This window comes from Tyto alba, unplaced genomic scaffold (genome assembly GCF_018691265.1).
Source record: "Tyto alba isolate M040663 unplaced genomic scaffold, T.alba_DEE_v4.0 Super-Scaffold_42, whole genome shotgun sequence".
NCBI lineage: Eukaryota > Metazoa > Chordata > Aves > Strigiformes > Tytonidae > Tyto > Tyto alba.
The window spans coordinates 27173864-27188540 of record NW_024881318.1 but is presented as its reverse complement, the minus strand read 5'-3'; the positions used below and the strand labels follow the sequence as shown (position 1 = coordinate 27188540).

The following is a 14677-nucleotide window of genomic DNA, read 5'->3' as shown; positions in this document are numbered from 1 at the left end:
ACTCCCCATCTGTCACTACACAACCACAGCCCAGGTAGTTGCAACTTAGTTCTCACATATTTCCTTTTGCTCTTTTTCTGAGGCAATCCTAGAAACTGACTTCCATCTGGACAGACAATCTATCCAAGTTAGTGCCGTTATAACATTTCATCTGAAGAATGGTCTCTAATTGTATACTATCAGCAATGCTGCTGAGATTAGCACTAGATCTGATTTTCACTTCTGATGTTTGACTTGATTGCATATTCTTTGGGTACATATTTGTAGTGTTACTAAGAAAACATTAAGAGGAATACACTGATTTTTAAAACTACTGCGCTTGAGTCTCACCCAGTTCTCCTCCCCAGATCAAAAAAAGCCACATAAATTCAAGGATATCTACTAAGACGAACTGAAGTTCAAAGGAAACTGCAGGAGACACTCAAACCTCCATGGACTATTCAAAGCACTGAGCTTTTTTTAAAAGCCACAGCATTGATATTTCAGTATTTCAACACTGATACTTTCAAATGGCTGAAGAATTCCTTTACATTATGGAACTGACATGTTTGGGTTTTCATGTTTGTCACTTTTAAGTTAATACATAGCCAGAAACACTAAATATTTATCCCAGTAGGATACTGAAGTGAACTCTACCCCTCACTAGCCACCATGTTCTTTAAGGAAAAAAAAAAAAAAACAACAAAAAAAACCAACAACATAAACAAACAAACAAAAAAAGCCCCCACGCAGTAGAAGTAACCACAGCTACTGTACAGTTAGCAATCACAGCTATTTGGGACAGCTAGCTGTACCAAGATACTTCAGAACAGCTTTGCTTTCAGAATCCACTAATTTCTACATTAAATAGCTCCATTTTCTTTCATTGTTGCTGTGAAAAAGATCCATGGAAACAAACAAGACCAGTTCCTAACAAAGAAAACAATGAAAATTAAATACACAAAGCAACCAGAACAAGAGATGGTAAGCCTCTGGAAGAGGTATAAAACCATATTAAACTGCTTATGCTTCATGTTTAGTCTTTTGAGGGATTATGTCTTGATCTACTATATGAGTAAATGCTGTGTATCTCATATTCTCAACATCTATTCAAGCAGAAAGGAAGAGGCACTGTCTTAATTCCTCCAGTTATAACAATATAGTCAGATGAACCAGCATAAAGGAAGTTAAGGGAAGAGGCATTGCTGGTCACTTGCCCATAGGAAGCAACAAACCTTATGGAGCAGTAAGCACAGCTGAAGCAGTGCAGCAACAGCAAAATTTCTTAGCTCAGCTGAGAATGCCAAAGCACACAAAGCCTACAACCTTGTAGACAACACAAAAGACTGGAAAACATGAGCATGTGCACGTGCTTCTGCCTTCTGAAGTATGTGTTGTTTGTGGCAATGCCAGATAAAATATGCAGAAAATTTTATATGTTTTAAACTTATATTTTTATAGCAAGTCTCAAAATTACAGTCACCGAAGTGTCAATATTTATTAGCAATTCCACAGTCTGAGCAGCACTATTAATAAAATTAGAGCAGATGGAAGCTACTGTTATGTGCCGTTGGTGTTTTTTTCACAGGGGGGTACACAATAACAACTCTTCAACAGAAATTCATAGAGAAGTTCTGAAAGCAAAATATTCTATTGGGCATTCTTTTTATTCATGAGAAATACTTGTCTCTAAAAATCCTCACAATACGAGTCAAAAGCAACTTAGTGCCATCTGCACTGGCATCATTTAGTTAAAAAAAAAGCTGATTCTGAACATGTGTTGCTTTTCCATAGAGCTCTGAACAGAAAATTGAACTTCATTTAGCTTCTTAGTACTTTTCATGTTCTTAAGTATGCTCTCTAGCTAAAGAATGTTAATATACCAGTAAACGAGAAATGATATGATATGATGTGATATTTGCCTTGGCTTTAGACCAGCAAACCAGAAAGAAAGACAGTAAGAGGCCCAATAAGCATTCAAAGCATTTTTTTTCAAGCCTCTTTTATCCAAGCTTTTCAAAAATATGCTTATCTTTAACAACTAAAAAAAATTAAAGAAAGCAGTATAAACCAATAAAGCTCCACAAGCCAAAACATTTAATAATGATCACTGAGCTTTAAAACAGAATTATTTTCCTGAAACTTAGTTTCCTACATACTCCCCCTTCTGTATATGCACACAATTAATGTAAACACATATCATTCACTTGGCTCTTACCACTTAAATTGCCTTCAGAATAACATGAGAGATACAGAATAAAATTCAAGTTCTTTGGAGGTGATTATTATAACATTCAAATAAAGAAGAGGTTTTCTTTTTTGATATACTGTGCAGTTGGTCAAGAGGAAAGAAAAATAAATTACTTACCACTGTGTTACTGTTTTTTCCCTGCTGCTTCTTCCCTGAGCTTTCAAAGCCAACATTCTGTTTAAGACAAAGGTACAAAAATTTTAGTCAACTTTATCCCTACTAGATAAGAGCAAATTAGTATTTATTGTATTGGATATTTATTTTATTTTCAGAGTTTTGATTTTGTTTTTTAAAAAGAAGAGCTGTACATGTATGTGAACAGTAGCTTGAAGGTTTCATAGAACCTACAAACTACATATGTACTTTTGGGTGAGATTATTTTGTGTGTATAACATAACACAAATCATTGGTTTTTATCTCACTTTAATTTTTATTTTGTAGTATTCTGTCTAAAAAGTTGTTTAATTTCTTCTCCATTTTTAATTGCTGCATTAAATTATTAAATCTATAATTACACATCTCTTGCACACAATTCTGAAGAAAGTTAAGAAAAACGTACATCAGAAATAAACAAAACATTAAAAGAGCACTCTTCTGTATAATTAACTTTATGAAGTTGTAACACATTTAATAAGGCATATCAAATCACTGACACTATCTTCACTGAAGTAGAATTACAAAAAAAACACCCAGTGCATTCAATTGAAAACATTCAAAATTAGTGGCTAGACTTACAGAAAGAATAAATTTTGCCTGCAGCAAAGAGAGAAGTATAACATAGCTTCAGAGGGATTAAGAGTCACAATGGTCAGACAGATCTTCTAACTGAGCATGAAGTCATATAGAACAGATAAGAAACTGAGTCAGGCAGAGTATAATCTGTCAAATTTGTAGTACCTAGGAAAAAAACTTAAATTGTGGGGAGCTATCCTGGTATGGGCTGGAATAGAATTAATATTTCTTCTTGGTTGCTAGAATAGTGCTGTGTTTTAGATTCAGTAAGGGGTTTGGTATGAGAAGAACACTGATAGCACACTGATGTTTTCATTTGTTGCTCAGATTTCAAGGACTCCCCAACTCCCCATCTCCTGCCCGTGCGCCAGGGCACAGGGAGCAGGGAGGGAACACAGCCAGAGCACCAGACCCAAATTGGGCAATGAAATATTCCATATCATGTAACGTCCTGCTCAGTATATAGAGGAGGGGTGGCCAGGAACGGGTTCTCTCTTGCTTCCAGGATTGCAATTGAGGTATCTTGGTATTTTGGGATCACTAGCCAGGAATGGGCTGGGTATTGGTCAGCAAGTGCTGAGCAATTGCATTGTGCATTGCCTATTTATACCTTCTATTATTGTCACTGTTTTATTTTATTACCATTATTAAACTGTTTTTATCTCAACCTGTGAGTCTCCCTATATGCCTCCGATTCCCTCCCTCATTCCCAGGTGGGGGAGGGTAGGCGAGCAGCTGCGTGGTATTTGGCTGCCGATCAGGTTCAAACTAAAACAGGAGCACAGGTAGTAGAGTTTCATTCAGAGGATTTACCTATAAATGGAAATATATTTAATTTCTTTCCAATAAAAAGAAGAATCAACCCATCACAAAATCATCATAAATGTGTCCTCAAAAAAATCCTGAAATATATTTAAATTCAAAATTGTTCCAGAAGGAACGAAAGTTCCTTGCTTTGGGGAAAGAAACAAGCAGCACTACAATCACAGAACAGTGAACTCCTTCAGAAGTCACAATTGCCACAACGGGATTGTGCTATAACCAACCTTCACTTTACATGTCCTATTCCTAATTCAGGAGTTACTGGTGTCAGCTTCTGCATTCATACCAAGTGGACTCCAATGCACTATAATACATGAATCTATACATTTACTCTCAGTAGAAAGACAACCAGGGCATACAAAAAGCAAGGGAGAAAAGTAATATAGGTAAAGGAATATTAAAGCCTCAAGTCTTCCAAACTTCCTGCTGAAAAAAAATCTCTTACCAGTTTAGTCAGCCTCAGAAATATAGAACAGCAGCACTCAAGACAATTAAAAGTATCAAGAAAGACAACAAGGATCAAAACAGATTCTGAAACCTGAGGTCTTAGGAGAGAGTCTGGCAAACTGCCATGGATGCATGCTTCCTTCCTTTCCCATAGCATTTTGCTCCTACTGAAAGACTACTTAATCTATACAAAAGCTACTCAGAGGCACTGTACACAGCTCCCAAACGGAAGAAATGCAGGTTTGCAATAGCTCTGCTAGGATAAGCAGAATTAATCCAGAGAATACGATAGTGCAAGACTGGATCTGACAGCAGGACAGTCAGGTGATTGTGCCTCTCAAGCAAAAAGGCATAAGGTCAAGGCTTTGCAGGGCAGAGCATTCAGACTAGAAAAAGGATCAAAGAAATAGCTAGGCCTATAATCATCACAAAAACAAACAAAAAGGGATTATTCTTGCATCATTTCTTAACACCTGTTAGGCTGTCTCTGTTGAAATGCCCCAAAAAAATAAAATCCAGTGGTAGGGAGCCATTACCAAATCATGAACTGTTTGCAGACTTCCAAACCAAGCAGAAGGAACTCATCTCATCCCAGCCATCCAGAGGAGATAATACATCAAGTGGGATGTGTGTGCATGGAGGGAGGAATACACACCACCACCTGTATATTTCAGGTCATTCTCCTTTGGAGACTAAACAGCTATATACTGAACAGAAGGCAGCAGTTGCAGAATCAGACAAGAACAATGAATTCACTGCAACTGATGTTACTTTAATGTCACTTGAAACAGACATTGAGCCAGACAACCCTAAGCCTGTATCAGAACAGAACAGCTAAGAGTGTGCTGTAACTACACTATAAGGAGTGATGAATCCCCTACAGCAGGAATTCCAATCCCCAATTCAGGCTTCCACGTGTTCACATCACCAGGTCCAGTCTGCAGGAAAACACAAACTCACTCTCAAAAATAACAGACCAGGATATTCAGAGAAGCCCAAGGTAACCACACAACAGGACCTCAACTAGCTCAGATGATCACTTTCTACTTGTTTTGCAAAAATGGCAACAGGTGCTTTTGGTGACTAGTGGTAAATTACCCTCAAGGTAAAAACACCTAATGAAATCTCACTTAACCCTGATCTAGCACATGATATTGACCACATCAAACTGAGTCTCTGTATCTGTCAGGTTCCTATAACCAAAAAGGCACAGTGGAAGAGCCCTAACACTCAGCTTAAAGTACTGGAAGAGTACTTGGGGGAACTATCACATGTGTTTATCTTGTTCTTACAACAGGATGTTCTTCTTTTACAACATTCGGTAATTTAAGGCACAAAATGCAGTTTGTAAATTTGTTGTTGTTACATCATTTTCTTATCTTTTTTAACATCACCTCAATACCTGAGAAGTAAATCTAAAGTCTATGACCTTAAGAAATGCATTCAAAATAGCGCTCGACAAACACAATCACCTTCTATGACCAAGTAACATGCTCAGGTGATGTGGGGAGAGCGGTGGTCATTGCCTACCTGGATTTCTCCAAGGCTTTCACTATGGTTCCCCACAGCCTCCTCCTAGAGAAACGGATGTGTTACGGTCTAGACAAGTGGTCTGTGCAGTTGGGGGGAAGGGGAACTGGCTTACAGGCTGCACCCAGAGGGTGCTGGGAAATAGCTCCTTTTCAAACTGGCACCCCCAAGGGATCAATATTGGGCACAACACTGTTTAGTATCTTCATAAGTGATCTGGATGATTGGATCAAGTGTGCCGTGAAGCCAAACTGAGTGAGGAAGTGGACACTTTGGAAGCGAAAGCCATCCTGCAGGAAGACCTGGATAGGCTGGAAGAGTGGGCTAACAAGAACCTTATGAAGTTCAACAAGGACAAGTGTAAGGTCTTGCACCTGGGAACACATAAGCCAGGAGTGCAGCACAGGCTGGGATCTACCTGTCTGGGGAGCAGCTCTCTGGAAAGGGACCTGGGGGTTCTGGTGGACAACGAGCTCAACATAAGCAAACAGCGTGCTGCTGCAGTGAAGAAAGCCACCAGGATGCTGGGTTGCACCAACAAGGGCATCACCAGCAGAGGTAAAGAAGTCTTTATCCCACTCTACTCAGTGCTTGTCAGGCCACACCTGGAATACGGCACTCAGTTTTGGTCCCCGTTATACAGAAAAGGTGTGGACAAGCTGGAGAGGGTCCAGAGAAGGGCCACAAAGAGGATCAGAGGATTGGGAATCCTGTCATATGAGGAAAGGCTGAGGGAGCTGGGTTTGTGCAGCCTTGACAAAAGAAGGCTTAGGGGAGATCTTATTACTGTGTTCCAGTATTTAAAGGGTGGCTACAAAGAAGATGGAGACTCCCTTTTTATGAGGGGTCACATGGAAGGGATGAGGGGTAATGGGTACAAGAAGTTACTCCTGGGGAGATTCCTCTTGGAATAACCTCCCCAGGGAAGTGGTGGGTTCCCCAACTCTGGACACTTTTCAGATTCGGCTGCATAGGGTGCTGGGCCATCTTGTCTAGAGAGTTCTTTTGCCAACAAAGATTAGACCAGAAGATCCTTGAGGTCCCTTCCAACCTGGTATTCTGTGATTCTATGAATAATAAAGAAGTTCTACTGTCAGTGGTTACTGGCAAGATTCTTATTCAACTACAGCCTCCTACATAGGTGAGAAATGCATGCCTTACAATGAGCTAGATTTGAAAAAAGAATAATATATGATCTTGATTGAGGAAATAAAAGATAAACACAGGTGGCAAAATATTTACCCTTTCAAAATCAAGTAGATATTTCACACAGAGTAGGAAAGTCTGCAGACCACAGTTTAGTTAATCTTGGATTCCCACACTGGGAAAGAGGGAGAGGCATGACAGGTGGACCAGAGAGACACAAAGGATTCAGAGGCCATTTTTGAGAAAGAGTGCACCTTGGTTTTCCTGGAAGCAGATGCTGTCACCATGTCTCACTGTTTCTTGTTGCTTTGGTGTCTGAAACAAAGCCAGACATTTAGAGTGAAGCAAAGAAACCATCTCTGCTGCATGGATTCTTACTGACAAAAACCTGACCAGCTTTAGCAGCGGCACTATCTTTCCACTGGTCTTGGGTAGATGAGTCTAAGATGTTAATTATGATAGATTACCTTAAGCAGCATGAGACTGACCTATTTGAGGATTTGTTACCTCCTAGTACCAATGCTGTCACAGCTGCTGACAACCAGAATCCTTCAACGCAGGAAGAAGACAGCTGATGGCACATTCTCAGTGAGCACACTAAGATTCACATTTGCTTCCAGCATGCCCCAAAATAACCTGCATTTGGCAACACTGTTGGTATTCTGCAGGGGACATGCAGTTGAGAAGTGTTCTGCCAAGGGATATGGGCATGCTTATCAACAACTGAATGGAAAAGGCACTTTTATAGGTCCCTGACTGGCTAATACTAAAATATAATTTGTATAGCAAGATTTTCGTTGTATTGCCAGAGTATATATAGCTCTATTAGAGATATTTCTAATTGTCTTAAAACTGAATGAAATGCCTAGAGGCTAGCAAAGTGAAACTTTGTTCATTAGTTACAATACTGTAACAGCACTTTTGGACAGGGCGGTTAAAGAAACACATTCATACCTGCACATATGCAGATAAATCAGATCTGTTAAATTTTGTTGTTGATTGATTTCCCTTGGGGAAACTGGTCAAAGAAGGGTCTCCAAGGCATAAGTGAAGATTGCAAATTTTACCTCAATTTTTTAAAGGAATTATTTCCAAATACTCTCACAGTGTAAGTGTTTGAAGAGCAAAGTGTGGTTTTGCAACAAAATAAACATACCTAGAGTTAGAAAAACTGGGGTTCAAAATCCCCCTTTATAGTAGTGCAATTAGTGCAGAAACTACCAATATGGCTGAGCTTGATCTCACCAGTGAAAAACTGCTATAATGCACGTGCACCAGATGGGAGGAATTTCTCAACTCTTAAAACTGCAGGGAATAATTTCTGAACCAAGATGCCTGTCTCTCAAAGCATAAGCATCAGCACATATGCTCTGAAAAGTTCTTCTGTAATAAGAACAAAATATAACATTTTTATTAAGCATAAACAATTATTTCTATGGTACCATCAGAAGGCATAGATGTTGCAGATAAGTAATCATATTGCGACTTTTAAACCCAATATTTGCCCTAAAATCAGCAAGATAGAGCACTGTTTTGCACTGTTTGCCCCAAGCAATTAGACTTGCAGAATGATAGAGGTTTGAAGGGACCTCTCCAGGTCATGTGGTCCAACCCACTAACACCACTATCACATTAGGTCCAACCTCAACATTAGAACCAAAAAAGACAAAAGCTACTTTTGGGTTAAGGTCAGTGTCAGTATGTACAAACTGAAGCACATCTGTTGCCTTATGTGGAAACATTTTCAGGGAAGAAAGTTGAGATTTAGTGCTTTTTGTGAACCATCGAGATATTTCCGCGCCTCCACTGCAGCAAAATTATCTAGTCAATGTAATTGCTATTTCAGATACTCTTTTTCCAAGTCTTAATAAAGCAGCTGAATAATCACACATTGATTCAATCATTCATGAATTCAAGACATACAATGCTTCATCTCAGAGTAATGCTAGTATCCTTTCCTACTATGAACATAAAAGCATCAGGAAAATCCCTTTGTAGAATCAAGATGTCTTATACTGATGGATGGAAACGAAATTAGGGAAATCACTATTTAACTGGAAATTATTTCTACTTTACAGGAGGTAACAAATACATTAAGAACAGATCCAGTGTTAACAGACTTGTAAATTATTAACTTCTATAAGCCAAAGTTGCTTTGCAGAAGAGTAAATGTAAGGAGGATTAAATTGTTACTATATATTGTTGCTAATAATTCTGTTTAAGACTGATGTTCACTGGCTCTGTTACTATGATGCCATTGCATTAGCTGAAATAACCAGAGACCAAGACAAAAATAAAACTGTAGAAAATAGAAACATAATACTCATTTTATACTCCAAACTTAATGCTAAAAATTAAGAACATTATGAAGACTTTAAACCCAAGTATTTGAAATATTAATATATCTGGCATCCTTAAATACTGTATTCATTTAATATAGGCTTTTTAAATGCAAAATAAACAGGTTTAGTGATCTCTTTCCACATCAATTTGTATCCTGCCTCTGAAGTATACAATACAGCAGCATCTGAGCTTCAAAAAGACAAGAAACAAACCATGCGCAACAGAAAACTACTCGAGTTCTTCAATCAGGGAGACACGGCTTGCTGGCCACTTACGTTGACCTCACAGACCATGCTTAGGGACCACCAAACCAGCAGGTCTCAGAACAGTAACAGTTCGCATCCCATATAATGTCACAATTCTTTATCAAGCTACTTTGCTTTAAGTGACATTTGTGCTAACTCACTGACTAGAAGTGAGTAGTTGTGTCAAGATATACACTAAGGTCTAGTTAAGCCTGAGGAAACTATGTTGTTAGTGGTAACAAAAAAAAAAAAAAAACAACCTGACTCAGTCTAGGAATTAAAAAGAAAAAAAAAAATGCTATTCTTTGTAAGCTATGACAACTCTCATCCAAGCTTCAGCCATTTCAGAGATTTCCACTGCTGCTACAGAATTGAAAACTTTAGACAACTGGATGTACCTGTGTCACATGAGGAGGCTAATTAGCACCACAAACAAACAGTGTGACATGAGCACTCGGGATAACAAGAAAGGTTACAAATCCATGCAAAAACTATTTAGATCTGGTGCCCTCACCCTTTGGTCCTATGCGACCCCCTTCCTTTTCTTCCCTCCCTTTTCTTCCCCTCCTCCATTCCTAAGAGTTTCCCCATCAGAACACAGATCCTAGACAGTGACAGCTTCAAATGGTCAGAGCTTTTTCAGGCCTATTATTGTTAGCCACAGCAAATGTGGTCAGACCTCAAACTTCTTTCACAGCAGCACAGAAGAGACTGATGATGGGAAAAAGGAAGAAGTTGGAAAATCTGGGAAACGAATGACTAAGACAATAAGAATACTTAAGAGACAATATACTGATCTAATCAGTAGTAAGATTAGTAAATAAAAACATGAAACTGAGTCATACACACACATACTAAGCTATAACAGAATGTATAACACCCTTTCTAGAAAGGAAACATATAAACAAAATTAAATAAGGTGTTTAACTTGTATGATGTTATTATCATGAGCCTTATCTCTTTTTCCTCACTGCCATTCCTCACATAAGACCTTTTCTCTCCTCCACTTCATCATACTCACATCTTTTATTAGTTATTGAACTTTAAGGGTGTTGCAAATACCTTAATAATATAGTTTGAATCCTAGAATATTATTTCTATTTTAGTTTAAAATATGACCTTGATTTAAAATGGAGTTACAGCAGCTATGACAATATAAGGTATGTTGAGGCCCTTAGGAACAGATAACTAGTATGGTGTTTGCCTTAATCACTATAGGAATTGTTATGGACTCTGAATCAAAACAATAGGTACTGGTTATGGATCTTGATTTAAAATGAATCTGTAACCATGACTCTGCTGAAAAAGTGTATAAATATGTGGTGTTTTGTATCTGTTGCTGAACACGTCTTTGGCGGAGTTATCCCCCGTGTTCCCCAGCGCTGGAATAAAGAAGTGCCTGCTTATCTGCTTTGTGTAGGTAAGTTCTTTCGCGATTGCGACCGCTAACAAGGGGAGACATATCTAATAAAATTAGATATGCGGGGAGATGTGGCTCCCATTGTTGTAGTTCAGCACTACATGGGTAGTGATGGAAACCGCTGCACCTCATGGGGAAGACTCACACTGGAGAAGGTTCACAGAGGACTTTCTGCAATGAGAGGGGAGCCCCATAGAGCAGGGGGGGAAATGTGCAGCACTCACCCCACCTCCTGAGAAGGAAGGAGCAGATAATCCCCATCCCCTGCCCCCTGGGCTGCTGAGGGAGGAGGTAGAGAGATGGGAGCAGAGCTGGGCCCAGGAAGAAGGGAGGGGTGGGGAGAGGTGTTTATGGATGTGTTAGCGCTTCTCACTGTCCCACCTTGTCTGTTAAGTGTTGCTTTTGTTAGTGTTTGAATTAGTGATGTTCGTTCTTTCTTTCCCTAATGAGTCTGTCTTTTGCCAGTGACCATAATGGGTGAACAGCCCCGCCCCTCTGTAACCTTTTCTGGATTCACAAGACTTTTGCTTTATTTTCTCCATCCCATTCCTGAGGGGAAGAGGTGAGTGAATGGCTGCATGGTACTCAGTTGCCCTCTGGGATCAAACCACAACAGTTTCCCATATTTCAGAAACAATTTTCTGGCATAATGATGATTTCAAATTAAAATTATTTCAAAAATAGCAGAAACTAACAGCAAACAGTTGCTATAATTCTATACTTAATTACAGATCTCACTCTATCAGCCAAGCCATTGTTAGTGTATGTAAATTCCTGAGTTCCCTTTCCTTCCAGGGCAGAGGTGAGCAGTGCTAGCCAAGCAACACTTAAATCTATTTTTAGACATCATTTTCCCCCTACACATGTACAGGCATAAACTTCAAATTAACAATTGATATGATGAACCCTTTACTACTTCTGCATTTATTTTGCTGCTCACTGCTCTACAAAGTTGATTTAGGAGACATCACCAACCAGTTTGATCACAGATACAATTAGCAATCTGAGAACTTGCTTGCAAAATTGCTAAGCATTCATAGCTACAAAAAAAGCTAACCTCAGCTGTAGTCTTAACATACAAAGTGATACAAAAATATTAGGGTATTATTAATTATTTGGATGGGTTTAAAGAAAAAAAACGATTGTCAGATACTTTTTATAGCTTCAGCTGCCAACTATTCTGTGTTTTCTATAAAGAGTAACAAAGGAAGACACCAAGAGGAATAATGCATTTCGATATTCAAAACGAATTAGATAGTCGAGCAGGGACAAAGTAGAATCAGATAAATTTCTGAAAATGCACTGATTGGTAGGGATATACTCTAAAGGCAAGTGGCTGGTATTAGAACTTGGTAGTAGGTTGTAAGCAAATGAACAGGTGTCTTACTGGAAGTTGACATTTCCTACTTGAATTGATATTAAATTCATAACTAACTGCAACAGCTACTAATTGTGACTAAACATATACAACATCAAACCAAAATGTATTTTTACTCCATTATACTTCACACAGGCATGCGCCATCTGCCACTGAGTTATGATCCGTTTCTCCGTGACATTATCACATTACTCTCGAAAAGACTAATGTTGCTGCTTAATCTCATGGTTTGAGCCAATTTTTAAATACTAAGCCTTGGCTTGCTATCAGATCTTCTCACTACCTGCTTGAGAATCAGTGATGAAGGAGCAGATTGTCACTTTTTACCATATAATTTTAAGTTATGCAAACCCCTGTTGAAAGCTAATTTACATTCAGCAAATATTGTTCTAAAAGTGATTTGTTTCACGGATGGAATGTAGCTATAAAATCCCCCTAGATTTTTACTAGGTAACAGGATAACAATCCTAATGCATATAAACAATGCAGGACCACAAGCCACCTGAACTAAAAGGCAAACAGTTCATTAAGGTAACAAAAATTTCTATAATTTGAAATCACAGAGCTCCAAGGCACTTAATCCCCAGTCCACAAGAAAACTAAGGAAATGAATATGCTGAATTCAACCGATTGGACAATAGTTCTAGTCTTTTTTGTTAAAAAAAAAAAAATGAAAACAACCTTCTGCAGATTGAACTTGAAGTAACCAATGCAGAGATAGCTTCTGAATCTAAAAAAACAAGAACACAATTGTTATTTAAAACCCTGGGTAGAAGATGACAGTTTCTGGAAAAGAACAGGGTGAGTTTGCTGTGTTCCCTCTGATAATGAGGTTATAGTGAGGGCTGTTTTGCCTCAATTATTAATGGCTTTTTATTAAACTTAATCTGAACTGAAACAGCGTAAGTGTAACATGCAGAAACTGCTGTTTGTGTGTAGTCTGCAAACTCACCTGTAGGTTTCTCTTCATTCCCAATTTCTCATTCTTTGAAAGGTTATCTTTGAGAAATACGCTGCCTGGAACAATGTGCCCTTCACATACTTGTAGAAGTGCAACCAAACTGCACGCCCTAAAATGCATTTTGAAGATTATTATTCACACATCTTCCAAAATCCCTCTTACTGCCGTTGCCCATTCCAGTTTACAGTATCTTCCAGTAATATGTGAAATGCATGATTAGATCTGATAGCCAAACAATGGAGGAGTTTTGGGGTTTAGATAAAGCTCCGTTCTCACTTTTAAGTGAAGAAGGAAACAATAGGATGTGAGCTCTAAAAAACAACCTGACATCTGTTTAATCTAATCTAAAATCAATGATCCTGGATCTTCCAGATCTTCTCCAACAAGCCAATGTAAGATCTGGACAAAACAATTAAGTGTATTTAAAGTTTTCACAGTAATAAAGCAAATCACTTCTTTACCTGCAGATTATTGAATTCTAAAAATTCTTGGAAAAACTGACATTTATTAAACTGCATTAGATGACATTTCTACACAATATTCTGTCTAGCAATAAGACACTGCAACTAAAAAAAAAAACTCTTGACCTTTTCCAACAGGTTCATTTTTAACACTTTAGTCATCTTTGTTAACAGCTGAAAATACACTAGAATTTTTTTCTAGCGCAGAAAAATTTCAGCCATAAAGATCAGTAGTGAGATTAATGGACTAATTCCATTCTAGATAGCGGCTTTCACTTTAATACCATTAAGGGATCAGAACTGAGACAGACTGGTAATGTAATGAATAAAATCATACAACACAGTTTTAATTCTTGCATTCTATGACAAAATGCATAGTCCAGTTTCCTATAAAGCTATACAAATCTATGCTCAAACCACAACAATCTAGAAAATAATGCATTTGAAGTTAACAGTTGTCTGGTGCTCCCACCACTAAGAGACTGGGCTGAGAATAAATGCTAACAGCCTTAGCTACAAAAATAGAAACGAGAATGAGCACTAGCAGTTAGACAGCAGCAGTGCTATTTGCACAAAAGTTAAAAAGAAACATTATCAACAGCTTCAATCAGACCTGAGAGACCAGTATCTCAACCCAAAATAGCAAAAACTGAGACAGAGCTTAACCAATTTATCTAACACCCACTAGTTTAAGACTAATGAGTCTTAAACTTAAATCTTCCTAGATGTAAAAATGCCTGGGTAATCGCTCCCTACAGACACCACATCTTTATCTGCAATTGGTTATCGTTTGCTTTAAATACACACATAAAGAAAACTACAGCTGACATGCTTCAAAAGGAAGGAAATGTAACAGAGGAGCCTTTGCTCTCAGTCAAAATTTTCTCTGTTAAAGAGGTATGAGAATAAAAAGTAACATAAGGAAAGACATATAAAAACGGGAAAAGAAAAACTTGGGTTGC

At 38.3% G+C, this 14677-nt stretch overlaps 1 protein-coding gene across 6 annotated transcripts in view; it reads right to left on the bottom strand.

Moving 5' to 3' along the window:
• Nucleotides 1-14677, bottom strand: part of ERBIN (erbb2 interacting protein) — a 129143-nt gene that overhangs the window by 84394 nt on the left and 30072 nt on the right. For all 6 annotated transcript variants that reach the window (XM_042804493.1, XM_033009175.1, XM_033009179.1 and 3 more), the window contains exon 3: nucleotides 2348-2404. The gene's annotated coding sequence lies outside the window, so the exon portion shown is untranslated. The remainder of the gene's footprint in view (nucleotides 1-2347; nucleotides 2405-14677) is intronic.